Raw genomic sequence first — 21,065 nt, 5'->3', positions numbered from 1 at the left:
CTTTGATCAATAGCGGGCTAATTAATTAATTAATTAATTTCATTAATATTTGAATTTTCATCAATTCTGTCCGTCCGACCCCGGTAATTCTGAATCTTCATCAAATTATTAATTTCATTAATTCTGAATTTCAAGAAAACGAAAGGGGGTCTGAAAATTTGTCGCGGATCACTTAAGTGATCTGGAAATTTGCCTCGGGTAACTTCAGCGATGTGGGACTGCACCGTGGGCGGCGCAAGTGTGCCGCAGGTTACTTAAGTGATGTTTGAATGTGCTGCAGGTTCGACAGTTAAATCTGGAAGTGTTCCGCGGGTCTTTGAAGTGATCTACGAATATGCTGTGGGGATCCCTCAAGCAGCGATTCCAACCTTTAGACCGCGGCCCGGTTATATTCTTTATCTTGAGTTGAATGCAAGGTCAGAAACATAACTAATAGTAAATAAATGGGGGGAAAATGAAACGATGAATCACTCACGCCCCTGTTTGACTGATGCGAGGGCCCGGTATTGGGCCACGACCCGGCGTTCGAGTAACGCTACTACTACTTAACCGCACATGCACCTCTGCACAATCCCCTACGGAATTTCTAACGAATCGGTACATGCCGGAATGTGTGTTCTGAGTGTATGTGTGTGTGTGGCCCTAACGTATTTATGTTGTCGAGTTGCGCTTGTTTCGTGTTCATGATGCCATCTGTCTTCCATTTTGTGAAGTAAAGATGGAAATGCTTGAATTCTTCATGTTATGTCAGTATCGTGTTGTAGGTCTGTCTGGTTGAGAAACACTGCCTTAAGTGATATGAAAATGTGCCACTTAGTTCAATTTTACAAAATTAGGTTTGAAGTTAAACGCCACATCAGATGACTCCGAGAGGGCCACATTTCGGCTGTGGGCCACGGATCGAGTATTTACGATTTAAAGAGCAATAAGTTGAGACCTCTGAAAGTTTCTCTCCATCAGAAAAACTAACAAAGAAAGAGAAGTCGCATTTCGTGGCCACCCTTTTCAATGGCGGTGGCCAAGAGGGGCCAACGTCCGAATTCGTTATCTTACGCACAATCAAGACGTAAGAGGAAATATATATAACCTTGCGCCTAAGATGCAAAAGCCCATCCTTTCAACACCTACACACGCGAACAAACCGTTTTCGCCCACATGGCAATGCAACACACCGCCAACGAGAATGCCAAAGGTCACACCGCCTCGAGACCTCGGTTTAAAAAACCGGGCCCCATTCACTGAAGGTGTTATGTATGACAGCTGTTGTTTTTTTTACATGTATTTTTACAATATGCAAATCGACGAGCCTGATCGTAATTGCCTTACGTCTGCCTTGCCCAAGAAGAAACCGTACGGCAGGGGGTGCACAACCTCCACCCCGCGGGCCAAAGGCTGACAGCCAAGGGGTTCCATTCGGCCAGCAAAACGTACTAAAAGTAGCATCAATATGTACGTACAACACGATAAATGCTTAAGCTGACCATATTTCCTTTGTAAAAATACGGGAAATCGATATCCTAACGACGTATCGCAAATTATCTCAAAATTGCAAGTGAAGTTGCCAATTACTGGCAAGAGCAAGGAAAGTTGTCAGACAAAAAAAAATTGCCGAGGGCAAGCAAAGTGGCTAATTACAGTCAAAATCTTTCAAAAGCAAACAAAGTTGACATTTACAGCCAAAATTACTGTAAAAGGCAAGAAAAGTTGCCAATTATAACCAAAATTATTGTCAAGGGCAAGCAAAGTTGTTAATTACTGACAAAAAATTGTCGAAGGCAAGAAAAGTTGCTAATTACAGCCAAAAAGTTTCAAGGCAAACAAAGTTGACAATTAAATCCGAAATTATTGTGAAAGGCAAGCGTAGTTAACAATAAAAGTCCAAATCATTGTCAAGGACAAGCAAAGTTGCCAATTACTGCCAAAATTATTGTCATGGACAAGCAAAATTGTCAATTACAGCCAAAAAAAATGGTCAAATTCAAGCAAAGTTGCCAATTACAGTAAAAAAGAAATTGTCTAACGCAAGCAAAATTGCCAGTAACAGCAAAAATATCAAAGGTAAGTAAAGTTGTTTTATATCGCTGAGATTACTGGAAAATAGCCAATGGCAGGAAATAGAATGCGATTGCTAGTCGCAATGGGTGAAAAATTCACCAAAAAGTATGTTTTTGACAATGTGTGAGGTATATATATATTCAAATGACTATAATTAATTATGATGGATTCAAAAAATTATCATTATATGATTAAAAAATCGTGAATTTAATTTTAATTATTCTTGATTTCAAAAATTCAAATTTGCCTCGTTGAAAATGAGGGGGAAGAACTAGGTATTTTGCAAAAGAAAAGTTGGAACGGCCAAAGATACATCTGGAATATCCTGTAAATTGCGGGTCATATGGTCACATGAAAGCTGCACATTTAATACCGCATATCTGACCCACGGACTAAAAAGGTTGTGCAGCCCTACCATAGGGCTTCGATGGACAGCAGAGCCGCCCTTTGTGGGTGTGCGACAGGTGCGGTCGCACCGGGCCCCGCGTTTTTTGGAAGGGGCGTATAATCACGTTATCAATAATTTCTTTCGTAAATTCTGAATTTTCATTAATATTCTGGCAATCCGAATTTTCGTCCAGAAAAAAAATACTTCTGGAATTACTTATTTCAAAATTCTGAATTGCCGCCATTTCCGGATTTTTTTTTTCAAAAAATTCTGAACTTCCATCAACTCTGAAATTCTGAATTTCCATCAATATTGAAATTCTGAATTTTCACCAATTTTGAAATTCGAATTTTCATCAATTCTGAAATTTTGAATTTTCACCAATTTTGAAATTCCAATTTTCATCGATTCTGATATTCTGAATTTTCATCAATTCTTAAATTTTGAAATTTCACCAATTTTGAAATTCTGAATTTTCATTAATTCTGGGAAATTCTGAATTTTCATCAATTTTTAAAATATTTCATTCATATATTCTGAATTTTTATAGGTGCTAGAATAATTTCTTGCATTTACTCTGAATTTTTTTATGATATCACAGAAGGAAAAAAACATCGGGGCTGGGAGGGTTCCCTCGTCTGATAAGGGTGTCCCATTTGTCAGAATCGTTTTACCAATGAGGAGGGAAGGGGATGAATATATATTGGGCGTTATTTCTTTTAATATTTCAAAGGGAGCAAGTCGGCATACGAAAAGTCATACGGAATGAAAAATCTATATATATAAAATTGATTTTCTGTCTGTCTGTCTGTGTGTGTGTGTGTTCTCTATACAAATCTACAATTTTAGATCGATCGTCGCCAAATTTTGCATATATACCAAATGGGACCCGACTTGAACGATAGGCTACTTTAACATTTCGTCAGACCAGGGCAAATGCCCCAAATGGGCAAAAAACTGTCCGGCAACAATGGTTTTTGGGCCTCAACAATCACTTCCCGAACGTTTACTTTGGTTACCGTGGTTCCCTAGCAATGCGTTTCAGACGTGTATATACCTTTACAACGGTTTGTCACTTCTTTAATCCTGTTAGTACATGTATGATAGTTTATGCCTTTATAATGATTTGCCACATTTTCAATATACTCTCAGTAACGAGGCTTTTTGAATAGACGTCATAATCATCATCAGCATCGCTTTGAGAGTCAGGAAAAGGGTGATCCTCATAGAAATCAGCGCTAAAATTGTCGATTTTACTGTAGAAATGCGGAAGTTAGTGGGATTTTCCGCCCCATCAATAATTTTAAAAATTGTATAGAATTCTCGATTTTTTAAATATTGAGTTCGCTTAGAGATATACGAAGCCCTGGAGATTAAATACGAAGTAATTAGCCAAACCTATACTTTTGAGTTGGATATTCGAGCAATATCATTGATTTCATTCATATCTTCTCAAGTATGAAAATTAATGTCTCCATATTGTCTCTTTTGATATTTATTTGCATAAATTCATGTGGGTTAGGATATTTTAAAATTAGTTATGAGCCCGTGAAAAGTGCATCGAAAAAATTCCACAGCTTTAACTAAGGATTTTTGGAAGCTGGAACAGACAGATGGATAACTTGAAGTTCGGGGGGGATCGAAATACCTAGCGCCCCTTAAAAAAAGGAAAATATATATTCATTTCTACGTTTCTGTATTAATCTATATTTGTTTATTTCATGAATCGCGCAGGTCGCCATATTGGTTAACTTGGACACGGTTTGTATGTCCGTCAAGAAAAAGAGAGGGAGATATCACGTGATCCAAAAAAGCCTCACTGAAGAAAACCCAGGCAGCGCCGGGTATTATAGCTAGTGTCTCATTAAAAAAGTAATCCCATACTGAATAAACATCACACGAAATTTAGAATTAATGAACGTAATTATTTCGGAATCGACGAAAATTTGAATTAATGAAACAAATGATTATGGAATTAATGAAACAAATGATTATGGAATTAATGAAACAAATGATTATGGAATTAATGAAACAAATGATAATATGGAATTAATGAAACAAATGATTATGGAATTAATGAAACAAATGATTATGGAATTAATGAAACAAATGATTATGGAATTAATGAAACAAATGATAATATGGAATTAATGAAACAAATGATAATATGGAATTAATGAAACAAATGATTATGGAATTAATGAAACAAATGATTATGGGATTAATGAAACAAATGATTACGGAATTAGTGAAACAAATGATAATATGGAATTAATGAAACAAATGATTATGGAATTAATGAAACAAATGATTATGGAATAAATGAAACAAACGATTATGGAATTAATGAAACAAATGATTATGAAATTAATGAAACAAATGATTATGGAATTAATGAAACAAATGATTATGGAATTAATGAAACAAATGATTATGTAATTAATGAAACAAATAATAATATGGAATTAATGAAACAAATGATAATATGGAATTAATGAAACAAACGATTATGGAATTAATAAAACAAATGATAATATGGAATTAATGAAACAAATGATTATGGAATTAATGAAACAAATGATTATGGAATTAATGAAACAAATGATAATATGGAATTAATGAAACAAATGATTATGAAATTAATGAAACAAATGATTATGGAATTAATGAAACAAATGATTATGGAATTAATGGAACAAATGATTATGGAATTAATGAAACAAATGATAATATGGAATTAATGAAACAAATACACGTACTGTCAGAATCGATGAATGTTCCCGATTAAGGAAAAATGATTATAGAATTGATGAAAATTCAAAACGTGTGAATGAAAGAAAAAAATTTCGGAATTGGTGAAAATTCAAAAGAAATGATTTTGGAAATAATCGAACAAAAGTAATTTTAGAATTTATGAAAGAGAAATCAATTTCAGAATAAATGAGAAAAATCTTCAATAATACAGGGAGGATCCCTGTATTATTGAAGTCCCTGTCCAGAATGTGGGCCGGTTGGCTCACCCGTTATGAAGCTACTGCTGCGGGGGGGGGGGGGGGGGCTATGCATTGGCGTACGCAAAGGGGGGCGCTCAAGCCGAGCTTATAGTGTTATTTTGCCGGAAAAAAACGTAAAAAAAACCCTTCGGAGAGAAAGAAAAAATTTAACCTCATTTCCTGAGAAAATTCTACGTACGCCTATATGGGCCTATATATATATATATATTCGTACATACATAATGAAAGGGGGGGGGGGACAGATGGGGCTTAGATTGGCCAGGCCTTCTTTGATTGTGGGAAATCTGGGGGTGAAATGAGTGGAGATCGATGTGATTTATTCTAGTCCATGCATGTTTATGTGTGGGAAAAAGTCCAGAAGATGGTGATTCACCGAATTGTTTGAAGGGGGAATTAATGCGCAACCACGGGCCTAGAAATAAGCGGAGATCATGCTATTTGTCGTATCCGAGAGTCCCCCCCTCAAATCCCATCGAGTGCGGTACTGTATGTACATCTATCTAGGAACATTCAGAGATAGAAAGAAATCAAGGATGATTCACGTAGGAAGTCGAGATAGCGAGGGATGGCGAAGATGTTGTCCAATATCAAGTCAATTAAAGCAGACAAAATGGACGTGCATTAAACGAACAGGGAAGTTAGACGATCCCCTGGAATTTATGAAAGAAATAATTTCGGGAATGAACGAATGAGGATTTAGAATTAATGAAGAAATAAATAAATCCGGAATTAAGGGGGGAAAAAAAGAAATAAATCCAGCAGTAAATGAAAAATAACTTTCAAATTAGTGAAAGACGCATAATTTCGTAATTTTTGATAATTCGGAATTACAACAGATACAGAAAACTGGCTGAACGAAGAGATATCGGTGTCTCAGGGAAAGAAAATTCATCTCTGCCCCTCATGAACCCGGGTCTCTCGTTTGCCGGACGAGTGCTCTACCAACTAAGCTATGAAGACAGATAGAATTCTCCCCCCCCCCGGATCATATTCTGAATGGCTGCGCGCAATGGACGGCGTCATTGCCGTCCATTACCGTCCCATTCTGCTAATAGTTCGCAAATGACATCAGGGCCACCAGAATTTGCTTAGTTATTTTCCAACTAGATCTGCTACCTTTTTTTTTCTGCCATTTAGTTGGAAAAAATACCCATCTAGTTGTCTCTCTTGTAGTTTTGTTAGTTGTTTTTGTGGTCTTAAAAAAAAAGTGTGTGTGTGTGTTCCTGTGCAATAGTAGTCTATTATTAAATTACGTAAAAATACGGGAATGTCACGAGAAATACGTGATGTATGGTCATCTGAATAATGACTAAAATTATTTCTGGTTTCTAGTAGTTGTTTTTGATGAAGAATCCAGTTGGAAAATTTTTTGACTTTTCAACACTGATATAGCAACATACAATACCAAAACTATTCGAATATACGCTGTAGTTTTCAGTGCACAATGTCTGGTTTAAACTAACTCCTGGGGTAGGCCGGCCAGGGGGGGTGGCTGGCCTACCCGTTCAGACGTCAGTGAAAGAGTCACTTAATCAATCAGAACAAGTACAGTAAGTACATCAATGCTCATCCCAACGAGGAAGTGTAACTCACACGAACTCAATTTTAAGTGAGACAACACGAAACGAGTCACAAGTGGCTGCTCTATTGACATCCTCCAAAACAAGGACAACCTCCAACAAGATTGACGATAGATTCGAGAAAATGACTGCACAAAAATATATGGGAAGGGAGGACGGGACTGAGAAAGACGACTGGTGTCTGTCCTGGTAGACAAACTCCACATTGGTGGCGACATGAAATTACACGGACCACATGGATCTCGCGGTGTGGGTTCCTTCTCAAGAGCAATGAGGATCCATCCTCTCCCCCAATTTTCGGGCGCTCATCTTCACGGTCAAACTTGATGATGGCCGCTCCGAACTTATTAACGAATTCACTCCTATTCCGAAAAAAATATTATCCATTTGAAAAAGAAAAAGGAGGCAGAGACAATAGAGTGTGGAATTGAAAAATGTCTTGTTCGTCCCAACACGGAATTGGGACATACAATATAACACAACTCCTCTCTCTCTTCTCTTTATTTCCCCCTCCTTCGTCAAGCTTTATCAAGTACATCCTCAATCAAGGGTCGGCTTGTTGGTGACAATAACCACGTGAGAGGATTAATATCATCCGGAGTGTGTGTGTTTTTATTTAATGGCCTACGTCCGGTGTCTCCAACGACAATCATGGGCATATACACTGGTGAAGAGGAGCCCCAATGACAAAGAATGAAAATCCCGACCTAAATGGACATAAAATAACCGATAATAGTTCAAAGGATCGGGGCCGAATTAGATTAGTTTCGAAGTGTATGTATACAGCAGGGTTGCACGACCTCCTGTCCGCGGGGCTAGTGCAGCCTACTAAGAGGTTCCACCCGGTCCGCGTGGACCAAATGCAGCTCGCCAAGAGGTTCCATTCGGACCACGAAAAGTGTTCCGGTATCAATACACGCAAGAAGACTATAAGCTGATCATTTTCCCCTTCATATTAAAAATACGGGAAATCGGCATTCATAAACAAAAGGAAATTGGCAAATGCAAGCCAAGTTGACAATTACCACAAAAAAAATAGGCAAGTAAAGTTGCCAACCATCGCTAGAATTGCTGAAAAATCGCCAATGGAAAAAATAGACGGCTAGCGCAAATTTCAATAGGTAAAAATGTAACTCGCAAAAGAACAACATATATTTGACATTAATATTTAAGATGAATGTATATTTAAGTTATATGACTATAATTAATTATGATATATACACTGTGTATCGTTACATTTTATAAGGGATGGCCAAAATTACGGGAATGCCCCGTAAAATACACGTAATATGGTCACAGCTTAATTATACAAGTTTCTGGTTCGCGAGCGGCAGAAATACCCCCTATCTGGCCCATGGACTAAAAGGTTGTGCTTCCCCCTGTATATAGGCTGCCCTGTAAAGACTACATGCATAAACTCTGCGAGGGTGTCTGCGAAGCAAGATGCCTCGCTTCAGAGACAGGCTTGGATCTGGGGAAGAAGACATGCATCCCCCAAGAACCAGAAAGACAATGTAAAATAATCGTTCTATTCCGTGAAATACGGGACGTTTATTAACCGCGTACGCCCTTATTTACTTCCACAAATCAAATTCGCCCTCTCAGACATAATGGCCTGGATCCGCGCCTGGCTAGAAAGTGGCGTACCCGTCATGATTCTTTATTGTGATGATTTAATATCATTCTTCAATATCTTTAGCGGGCTCCGGTGGGCACACGCGTCAAGGCGGGCCCGGAAATCGCACAAGTATCGGCAATCAAGTACACGGCAATCGCAACTCGCATTAGCTCATCAGAGAAAGGGAGAGAGAGAGAGAGAGAGAGAGAGAGAGAGAGAGAGAGAGGGGGGGGGAGAGTCATTACTAATTAATCACCGAAAAGAATACACCAAAATACCATACACGCACACCACCGATACCGAAACAACACCATAAACGAGAGAAACCACACATTTAAAAAAGTGAAATAAACAACTAAAATGTGAAATATGCCACGTGTTCGAAGCAGTGCTGAAAAGTATCAGAGCAGTGACGTCACACAGCAGCTTCGGAACCACGCCCACTGAGCCAAGGCGGCAAGCGTGACTCTTCAAAGGAATGAAACAACCCTTACTACGCAGTCCTCTTTTCTTAGACCACTGCAGATTATCACCTCGTCCCTTTTCTGGACTGTTGTCATCTTGAAGAGGGAAATCGTTCGCAAATGACTGGCGACAGGTGTCCACGGAGGGTGTGGGTCATAATCCCGACAGACGAAATCCCGACACGGTCGAATTTAAAAGTTCAGTTTCACCGTATAAGCCGCTCTTCGCGATTTCTGTCGGGATTTGAATTTCTCGCGGCGAGGGGCGTTGGGGTACGGATTTGCCCCCCCCCCCCCCCCAAGATGTTTCACCAGTATTGCGTGGCTGAAGGCCGTAGGGCAAGGGTGCTTAACCTTTAAGAGAGTGCGGGTCACTTCATTGGTTTGAAAAAGCGTCCTGGGCCACTAAAGTGATCTGGAAATGCGCTGTGGGCTGCTTAAGTGATTTGTAAATGTTCTGCAGGCTGAGTAATAGATCTGTAAATGTTTCGCGGGCCACTGAAGTGATCTGGAAATATGCCGTGAGCTGCTCAAGTGATCTAGAACTGTGTCGTGGGTCACTGAAGTGATCTAAAAATATTTTGCGAGCTGCTTAACAGATCTGTAAATGTTCCATGGGTCACTGAAGTGATCTGGAAATATGCCGCGAGCTACTTAAGTGATCTAGAACTGTGCCGCTTGTCACTTGAATGATCTGTAAATTCGTCGCGGGCAGTTCATTGGTTTGAAAACGCATCGCGGGCCACTGAAGTGATCTAGCAGTATGCCGTGAGCTGCTTGATTGATCGCTAACTGTGACGCAGGCTACTCAAGATCTGGAATTGTGCCGCGTTCCATCTAAATTATCTGGAAATGTGCTTCGGACAACTTAACTGAAGTGGAAATGTGCCGCGGGTCACTTAAATTATCTATATATATATGTATGTACTGCGGGGTCACTTTTAGCAATCTGTAAGTGTGCTACGGGTCACTTTAGTATATAATCTTATTTTTCGACATTTCTTGTCTTCTTCAAGGAGAAAGATGATGTTCCGGCTTGAACATGAGTTTGAACATTTTAATCGGAGAAATTCCCGCTTTGCCGGCCCGAAGGGCGGACAGCACCACTCACTGTACACTCGTACGACACCATTGGCTAACTTGAAGCCGTCATGGAAGATTAGTATATAATCTGGGAATGTGCCACTTCATTCTCAAAAAATGAGGTTTGGGGTCGCGGGCCACTTCAAAACACTCCAAGGGCCACATTTGGCCCGCCGGTCATGAGTTGAGCATGTATGCAATAGGGATTACTTTGAAGACCTCGTGGTACGTGACATTAACTGAGTAACTTTTTGTTCCCCTAAAAGAACGGCAAGAACACATTTTTTTTTTCTTTGGGTTAGTTACTAAACCCTGTGTTACAATGGATGTGTTTCGATTTGTCTTAGTTCAGCGACCTCTGTCGGCCATATTCCTTTTCTTATTTCCTGGCAAAGCAACTACCATACATACATCCTTCTTTGGTACGATTTTCAAAGACGCTCACACGTAAGTAGTTTACGGCAATCTTCCGGCATTCGACAAGGTTTTACGGCACACGGAAAACAAAAAAAAGGACGGTTTTTTTGTTGCTTTTCAGTTGCCTAGTTAAGAAAACGAAAAAAAAACCAGCAAACCTTTAATGCTTGCCGATCACGTTCTGAGCTGTTTGGCCTCATATAGCATACACATACACTCCCTTGTGCATAACCCTTACCCCCCGTGACTTGTCTTGACTTATTTTGTTCGTTCGGGAATCCTTCAAGAGAGGGTGTGGGCCCCCGAAGTTCAAGTTCTCATTTGACGTTGATTTGACAGGCTGTGACAGAACGGATAACGAATTTTTATGACACAACCGCTGCCGATTCTTTCTTTTTTTTCTTCCCCCCCCCCCTCCTTTGGATTTTACTTTGAGGTTTTAACCTCACGAGGGCGTATTTTGCGCAATGAAGATGGCGGCCACCTTCCTTGTTTTTCGCTGTGCGATTAAACGGATGGCTGCCAAGTGAGACGAGCCCAATAAACACCGAGTTTATTCCGAACCCGTTTTGGAAGAATGGTTGAAATCGTAGAACGGGTCAAACTTGAATTTTCTAAATTAAATGTTGAATTTTATTCGCGTCCACCTGGTGGTCAAAAGGTTAGAACACCCCCCCCCCCCCAAAACCCTTGCTGGTTCTAGTAATCTGGATTTGATTACCGGGAACATGTCCAACCCTTCTGGATGATAGGCATGCAATTGGCCCATCAAGCTTCGTGTCTTTTCTCAAAACGATCGAGTAGAACAGACTGGGCCTGATTTCGGTATAAGCAAGTTCGGGCATTTGCCCAGGGTGCTGTCTCACGACAGATATTTGATGACTGAGCAAATATCTTTGACTCTAGTCTAGGTGGTACCTTTATTGCGGGGGGTTCTTGACCCTTTACGTTCAACGAACCCCTTGCGCCAGGTGAGAGCAACAGTTATGAATCCCCCACCCCCATCCTACAACAGGACTCTAGGCTGGAATCTTTGGGGGGTCCCTAGCCAGATTGGCCCGAGCCCCTTCATAGAGAATTTACAGAGGGCATATACAAAAAATGATAAGAGAATCGTCATTTGCCCCTTGACTGGGGCCCTGTCAGCCAAGGGCGGACCCAGAATTTGAACTGGGGGGGGGGGAACTCACCGATACTAAATTGATACGTCTGTGCTGTGTGTCAATTACTACACCTTCATTTCTCTTCTGCGAGGGGCAGCTGGTCCCTCTGCCCCTCGCTGGGTACGCCCATACTGTCAGCCCCACCCTTGTGGAGGCCATGGTTACGGAACCCCTGTGCAGAAGATAAAAGCCACGGACCTCGTACACCAGTGGGTTTTCAAACGTTTGTCACCTATAGCTCCCTGGTCAATGTTCATCCGCAGCTCCCCAGAATAGAAATTCCCCAAGACATCGAACAGGTGCATATCAATATCGCTAGCTCACCACGACACGTCAAGGAGACATGACGCACACTTTAAGAACCACTGCCTTACGCCAAAAAAGAAACGGCACCCCACTTTACACATGGGCCGTCAAGTACGAAATTTTCCCGGGGGGGGGGGGGGGGAGGGGGTCAGCGTTTTGCTGACTTTCGCTGACAGGGGGGGGGGTCAAAAATGGCTAAAAATTTGCTTACGTAATACTTGAACGGCCCTACAACAGTTTTTAGAATATAAGATACAGTGGACCTCTCTCCGTTCATAACGATCCCACTTAGAACGTTTTACCGCTTAGTGCGATTTATTATTGTGGTTAACAGCTCTTACTAATACTCATTGACATTTCCCGTTTGAAAGCGTTTTCCCGCTTACAACGTTTCTTCATGGAGGGTTTTTGAAAAATGTTATAAGTGAGACTCGCTGAAGAAATTATTCTAGTAAATTATTTTCTCATCAAAGCTCCCGCGCCTCATGAAGGATAACGGATATCGGGATCCGTGGTTGAAAACCCCTGCTCTACTCAAGGGTCCCCTCCATGGACGCCGGAGGTAACTGCCCTTCCGAAGTTGAGTAATTTGGTCGACGAAAACATGACAAAACGTTGAAGTGATCCCAAGAATTTTTTAATTTCGAATCTTTGTGCCCTTTGACTTGGAGGTATTGAACCCAATGTTTCAATCGATATTAGGGAGAAGGTGGCAAATATTTGAAGGCTTGGCCCCATAAAAGTTTAGTTTAGTCTATACTTTTTGCCCTTTTTAGCTCTGGCGTCCCTGGCTCTCTGAAATCAAAGTCGGGTCGAGTGAAAATGAGATGGGAATCTATATATTTACGGTCCAAAGCATGCATGCTCAACCCAAGGCCCGTGGATCAAATGTGGCCCGCTACCTCAAAACTAATTTTGTAAGAATGAGCTAAGCGGCACATTTACAGATTATGTAAGTGGCCTGCGTCACATTCCCACTTCAGTTATGTTGTCCGTGGTTCATTTTAAGAAAACTCAAGTGACCCGCGACACAGTTCAAGATCAATTAAGCAGCCCACGGCATATTTCCAGATCGCTTAAGTGGTCCGCGACACGTTTTGAAATTAGTTTAAATTAATTTAAGAAAAATTTTCTCATTATTCTACACTTGAGAGGAACGATAGCTCCTTCTCTGGATCCGCTCCTGAGCAAAGACAGGCATCTTCAGATGTGAAATGAAACGGAAATTATCAGTTTCAACTGCTAATGGAGCGAAGCAAATATCTTTAGCAGTGAATAGAGCGAAGGCTAATATTTTCAGCTGTGAATAGAGCGGAGACAGACATCGTCAGCTACGAATGGTGCGGTGGCAAGCATTTTCATAGCTGTGAATGAAGTGGAGGCAGACATCTCTTCAGCTGGGAATGGAGCGGAGGCAGGCATCTTCATCTGCTAATGAAGCCGAGGCAAACATCTTCAGCTTTGAATGAAGGCAGACAGCTTCAGCTTTGAATGAAAGCAGACATCTCTTCAGCTTTGAATGAAAGCAGACATCTTCAGCTTTGAATGAAAGACATCTTCAGCTTTGAATGAAAGCAGACATCTTCAGCTACGAATTGAGCGGAGGCAGGCATCTTCATCTGTTAAACAGAGGAGGTAGACATCTTCAGCTGTGAATGAAAAGCGGAGGCAAGCATCTTCAGCTACGAATGGATCGAAGGCAGGCATCTTCATCTGCTAATGAAGCCTAGACAGACATCTCCAGCTGTGAAAATACCGGTGGCAGGCACATCTTGAAGGCGATGTGCCGGGAGAGTCATTGTGTAGGTTCGTTAGATCGTCCCGCATTTTTACAGGAACACACACTTTTCCCATTTTATTTGGCCCCTCTGGATCCTCGCCAGCACCCTTGGTCTCCAAGACACAAAAAAGATAAATGAATCCATGCATACACCCCCCCCCCTTCTTATCAGAAATCGTATCATATATATATATATTATACAGCACATATTTTTTTTTGCCAAAATCAGGTGTCCAACTAGGTATTGCTTCTTTTTATTATTATTATTCCGAGGCGCCATTTTTCGTTCATCTCACGAGGGGCCCCACCTTTCGATAAGGTCAAGTTGATTGTAAAAGAGGGCAGGCCTGGCAGTAAAATATAAAAAAAATAAAAAAATAACAACGACACCAACGAAAAGTTTAAGCTTCTTCTTTTTTTCCCATAGCCATACATCTTAATCGGTTTGACAGTCGTGCGTGTTATTACAGCTAACTTCACGCTGAGAGAATTCAAAGATGGAGGGTGAAAAGAGAGAAATAATAATAAAAAAAAATATACATATATATATATATTTTTTATATTTTCATAAATATGATAAGAAAAGAGAGAATTTAAAAAATATATATAAAGGGGGCGGAGACAACTTTCCGAATGAAAACCACTCAGGTATGAACGAACGTGGGCGTGGACAAGAAAAGATGCCCGGGAAAGAAAAAAATGGCGCCTTGATCTGATCTGGCCTCACATCATCATCACGTCCGATGATGGGTTATCGTCTGCTCGCTCACCTCCCATGTTTAATTAAAGTCCATAATTTTCCGAATAAGAGTTTTCAGCCGTTTTCTTATTAGAAAGGATCACGTTTCGTCTATAGATGGATGAAAAGGCGTTCTACTTGTTAAATAAATGATTATTTTACCCGATTAAAAAAAAAACAAAAATGTCTTAAAACTGCAGAAGGGGGAAAAAGTATTTTCCATGGTTTCTTTTTGATATACGCATAGTGTTTATTTTCTGAGGAGAAGGGAAATAAATGTTTTAGGAGGAGGAGGAGGAGAGAAAGAGGCCCGGGCTCGCACCTGAGTCAACAGGGCGAGAAATGAATGATGACTAGAAGAGAGAGAGAGAGAGAGGAATGGGAACTTTGTTCCCTCTCCCTTTATTTTCTTAGGTTTTTTTCCCCCCTGAGCTCTTTGTATTTCCGCAGATAATCCCAGATGGTTCTGCAGTGGAAATGAAAGATGTAATATGTATATATGTGGCTTGAAAATGAGCCGCCACATGGCCCAACAAATTGTCATTTTGCCAACATGGCCGCCCATCCGAATCGGCCAATGTCTTCATTGTTATTTGAAAAGGTGCAGGCCCGTAGCTAGGCTGGGGCAACCGGGGTATTGTCCCAGGGTCCCGAGAAGGCACGTTACGGCCCTGTAAAAGATGGATATCCCCCCCTAAAACATAGAATAAAAGAAACTACCTGTTTAACTGTTATGAAAGAGGGGGGGGGGGAGGTGCATCTAGGTTTGCTACATTCCAAAAATTGAAGTACCGGACAAGTTTTTCCGAACGATGTGGCAACTTGAAGAATACAGATAACAGCTCCCGGTTCTCTCTAGATGAACGTACGTCGAGAATTTGTGATTAGGATGAACCAAGGATTTTTTTCTTCTTTGAGAGAGGGGAATCGAAAATTCAGAAAATGAAAATTATGAAAATTCAGAATAAAAGAAAGAAATAATTCCAGAAGCGTTCAGAATTTCGAATTCCAGTATTGATAAAAGTTCAGAATTTACTTAAAAAAAAATAATTCCAGAATTATTTCTTTCTAGATGAAAATGCAAATTCCCAGAACTGATGAAAATCCAGGATTTATGAAAGAAATTATTTTCACCGTAAATACGGGGGCCCTCCAATACGCTGATTCCGGTGCGACCGCATGTGTCGCACACCCCACTAAGGGCGGCTGTGATTCGGGTACGGCAAGTGAGCTCGAGCCGACCCTGCCGTCGAGGGGCCTCACAAAAATGATAACCGGTTGAAATTTTCAATGATTTACCAGGTAGGACCTCCGAAAAACCACTTGGCCCGGGAGCCCATGATACTCTTAAGACGGCCCTGCCTGCCGTCTCCCCTCGCTTTTAATGAATTGTTCGCACAGTCTGGTCAGTTTTATTTCTTCCCCCTAGAGCAAGGCGAGAGGTTTTCTTTCTCTACCCTGAGAAGGTTTTTTTTTTTCTTTCGGTAGCGTGGCTTTTGTTTTTTGTCAGAGGCGATTCCGCCATAAGAATCAGCACCGTGTTGTTTGCATCTTATTTTCTTCATTTTTTGGAAGGAAGAAGCAAAGCACCCAAAGCGTCATTGAAACGAATGTTGCTGTTTTCTTCTTCCAGAACAATTTCTCGGTCTGTCTTTTTTCATATTATCTTGGAGCAGCGGTCTTTTTTTTTTTTGACTCCCGGAGCCATTCTTAGTATAAAATTTCTATAGCGGGGCCCCCGCAAGTTTCCCTTTTTGTATTCATATTTTTTATCAAATTCACTGATTTATTTTATTTTCCTCGAGTGGCTCGCGGAGCCCCTGAGAAATGCACACACAGAGCATCAGTTGAGAACTCTAGCAGTGTTTCTTAACCTTTTTTTGCCCGTGGCCCGCTTTGAGCTATTTTTTTTCTCGTGGCTCCCCTGTCTTACCTAGAGTTTTGGACCCTCATCTACAAGCAAGATCCTTTATACGTATTGAATTGATTTTTTCAGTGAATATACGAACATTTTGCAAATAATCGACTGCCAGGCGGCAGTCGAGTGGTTAGGGAACTAGCTTCTCATTGTGCAGGTCTGAGTTCGAATCCCGGTTCGGGCATGGATGTTTACTAACTCTAACAAAATTCCCTAGACGGATCATGCTGATCCCTTGGGAATACGTGAGGAACACGTTTATTAAAATTATTATCATTATATAAGATTGGCCTCCAGACCACTGGCCTAGAATTTATTGAGCTCCCCGCTAGTTCGAGTTCTATTCAGGATCGTCTCAACATCATGGGCCATCTAGGCAGAGTGATGCTATGGTAGTCCCATACTCAGCTGGAAATAAACAGCCTATGTATTTCCTACTTATTTTCAAAATTTATTGTACTATACAAAATATCATAAGGTGGGGGTCACTTATGGACATGAGACCCCCGGGCATGACCCCTCACAAGCAGTGCCGTCTTAAGGCATGGGCCGCCACGGGTTATCTAGGTGGTCGTGCCCGGGCACGGCGAGATGTGGTTGAAATTTTCGAAAATTTGTTTGGTAGGGCCTCAAAAAAACCACTTGGCCCGGGGGTCCATGATGTTCTTAAGACGGCTCTGTTCACAAGAGTGGGACTGACAGAGCTGCAGCCCGGGGCGTGATATGGTTTTCATCATTTTTTGTTTTTCACACTATAAATTTAATATAGAGGAGGGATCTGGGAAAAATGTAGCCGGGAGCCTGCGAAAAACCCCATCCTAGGGAACCTGCTTTAAAATGTAGGCGGTGAAGCTCGGGTGGGCCCATGCCATGAGACGGCCCTGGTTTTATGGGTGGTTTTATTGGATTCTGCAAGTGTATAATCACTAACATAAAAGCATTATTTCTTCACACCTTAATTTTTCTTCTCAGCTTTCTGCAGCCCTCCAAACCACCTGTCATGGCCCCTTTCTCCATTTTTTCCCGTGGCCCCCTTGACGTATCCCAGTACCACTAGGGGGGCCATATGGCCCCCGGTTGAGAACCACTGTACTAGAGCAAGCTGAGCTGCGTGGTTAAAATAGCGTCTGCCCTGCTTGGTGACAACTTGTGCTCTTGTATTCTGGGAATTTCAACGACGATTGGTCAAAGCGTGTAAAAATGAGGGGGGGGGGGGGAGAGAATACACACGAGAGATGTACTTACATGTGTGTTTCAGAATGGGAAAAAAAATTCCCGGGGGGGGGGGGGATTGGAAAGGGAAACAATTTTGGAAACCTGAAAAGGAGGACAAAATGACGAATTTTGTAAAACGTAGGATAACGCTTCAAATGACATCAAAAGGTGTTCTCATAAAGGGCGGGGGGGACGGCTGTGAGTCCTAGTGGTGGGTTTCTTTTTTCTGGGAGAAAATTGGTGTCATCTGTGTGTGTGTTTGTGTTGTGGAAATTGGGGAAAATGACGTCATCAAGGGTGCACGCGCATTGTCGTCCTTCTTTCTCAGTTTTCCGACCTGGTAACCCTATGCCACCACGCAGTAGTTCTTCCCTATTAAAACAGAACCAATATACTGTATATGTTACGGAAATTCTATAAATCCGGTTATTATGCATAATCACCGGCTATTATGCATAGTTGTGAACCGTTTTTGCAAGTTTAAAAAAAAAAATTTGCTTCCACATTTACTAATAATTATGTGTAACCCCCAGCTCGTATTGGTAAATATGATAAATCGTTAAGAAATTATTTAAATTTAGCGGAAATTTTGCTCAAATTTGAGTCTAGGATGAAAGGTTCGCTCAGTAATGTTGCTTATATTATAAAATGTTGATAATGTGAAGAAAGCTAGCATTATACAACGGTGATAATAGAATTTATACGTTTTTTATTCTCATAACACTTATTTTCGTTTACCGCTGCATTTTAAGGTGTATAAGAAATCCTTTTTGCCAAAAATTTTGTCCCAAAAAATGGGAGGGGTTCCTTATACACAGGCTGCCGATATTTGCTTGAGAAAAATACGGGAAATTACGCTTCAAAATACGGGGCATTGTCAATTATTGCCAAAAATGAATGCCAAAACTAAACAAAGTTGCCAACTTGTGCTGAAATCACAGTAAAGCTGCCAATCCCGGGAAAATGAATGTCCACTTGAAATTGCAGTGAATTAAAATAAAAAACACGATAAATATGCGAGATGAATATTCTAATTTGTTTTCGTAATCGTCGCGTAGGGAAGATAATTTTATTCGTTGATTTGATATATAAAATGAGGAATAAATAGTCACGTTTTGGCTTCGTTGAAAAACCGGGACAGCCAGAAAAAAAGAGAAAACCAGGATTGCCCCGGGGAATACGGGACGTATGGTCACTCTACTTATTATACATGGGTAATATTATAGATATATCTTTTAAGCTTTTTTCCAAATTTTAAGCCCCCCAAAAAAAATCAGCTCATCTTTATACAAGTAAAAATACGGTACTTTTTATGGCAAAATATGTGCACGTACAGTGCACCCAACACGTACGTATTGATAAGTAATTGAATTTAAGTGATATTTTCGCATATGTGATTTCTTTTATATTTATCATATTTCATACTTACGATTGAAGTTATCGGGAGAATTATACATAATTACCGGTAAAAAAGTGAAAAATGCACAAAAAGGTGTCAAACTTACAGAAACGATTGGTAGCTATGCATAACTGAGCTTATTTAATGTTGCCGTCCATTGGAAAATTTTTTTCCCTTTCAGAATTTCAGACCGGGTGGAAAGGAGGAGGAGGATGATGACGGCCGAAAGGCAGGCTGTACAATAATCTTGGACAATAATCTTGGAAACGTATTGACATTTTGGGCATATATGTCTAGCAGAGACATGAGTTGGAGCAAAAAAAAAGGAAAAAAATAACGATCCGTCTCCCCTCGCTTTTAATGAATTGTTCCCACCTTCTGGTCAGTTTTGTTACTTCGCCTGAAGCAAGGAGGGGTTTTTTATACTCTCAGAAGTTTTTTAAAATCTTCTTGGAGTGTTTTTTTTAACAGAGAAATCAGCATTGCATGTTCTTTGCATCCTATTTTCTTTATTTCTGAATAGAATATATAGGTAATCCTCCCCTCTTCAGTACACCACATCTGCTATGGGTCAGTAAACAATGGTATTCTCAAAATGGATACTGATGTTTTCTTCTTCCAGAGCTATTTTACTGACTGTCTTTTCATGTTATCTTGGGGTTGTGCTGGGCCATCGTTAGAATAGCATCTGCTTTGCTTGGAGCAGTGTCGTCTTAACGCATGGGCTCACCCGGGCACGGCCCGGGGGCCTCAAGAGAAGAGGGGCCTCCATGAAGGAGAAGTAGTTGAATTTTTCCAGAATTTGTCAGGTAGGGCCTCAGGAAAATTACTTGGCCTGGGGGGTCCCGTGATGTTCTTAAGCCTGCCCTGGCTTGGGGCAACAGGGAATTTCGAGGGCTTATGGTCAAAGCGTATAAGAATGTGTAGGGAAGAAACACACACACACGCAAACACTGTGAGGTATGAAACATGAAGAGGTGTGTGTTTCAGAGTAAAACAAAAATCTTCTGGAAATAAAAAGAAGTGGTTCCGCAAACCTGAAAACGATGACAAAAGTTCCAAAACCTCGGAGGACGATTGAAATGAAGCCAAAAAGAAGGACGGATGGTAAGAAAACAGACAGCTATAGACATATTTAGTGCTGCCATCTCGTAAAAACAAATAAAAACGCACTTGAATGATTCGAATTTAACTTTGAACAAATAGAGATGCTGCCATCTTGCGGTAACGTTTCAAAACCAATACCACTTTTTTTTATTACCAGTTGAACTTACAGAAGTAGCTATGTGTGCGTGCAGTAACTACTCCCATTGCCCCAAATTACTGGCGAACCGTGATCCTAGAGGTATACTTCCAATTAGAAAAAGTATCCAAATAACGTGTAGAACTCAGTTACGCATTCATGTTGTAAAAGGTAGTATGTCTATTCCGAAATCCGAGGGTGATTTTTGGCAGTACCTGCTCGTTTGCGCTGCCCAAGTATGTCTATTAAAATAAAAAATATTTTTTTTATACGGACACTGCGTTCAAAAACCCAATCGGTCAGTGCCGTCTTAAAACATGGGCACCGGGGCCCTCAAGAAAAAAGGAGCCTCACAAAAATTAGATCTGGTTGAAATTTCCGAGACTTCGCCTGGTAGGTCCCCAGAAAAATCACTTGGTCCGGGGGCTCACGATGCTCTTGAGTCGGACCTGCAATCGGAAAGTTGTTGCCTAATCTCTTCTGAAGTTAAGTTATTCGCTGAGATATTCGAATTCAAAAACAGGAGGAAAGTTGGGAAGGAACAGCCAAAAACCTACGCGGACAACTCCTCTTTCCCTTATTTATGCTGTTCTTTCCCAACTTTCCTATAATTTTTGAATTCCAATATCTCTGCGAATATTACACTAATTCCAACTTTTTTGCTGTGCCCCTGAGCTTCGAGG

Source organism: Pholcus phalangioides, unplaced genomic scaffold (genome assembly GCF_987345545.1).
Source record: "Pholcus phalangioides strain wild (caught in Gottingen) unplaced genomic scaffold, Ppha-v1.0 ptg000018l_1, whole genome shotgun sequence".
NCBI lineage: Eukaryota > Metazoa > Arthropoda > Arachnida > Araneae > Pholcidae > Pholcus > Pholcus phalangioides.
The sequence above is the reverse complement of the archived record's forward strand: the minus strand, read 5'-3'. Positions refer to the sequence as shown.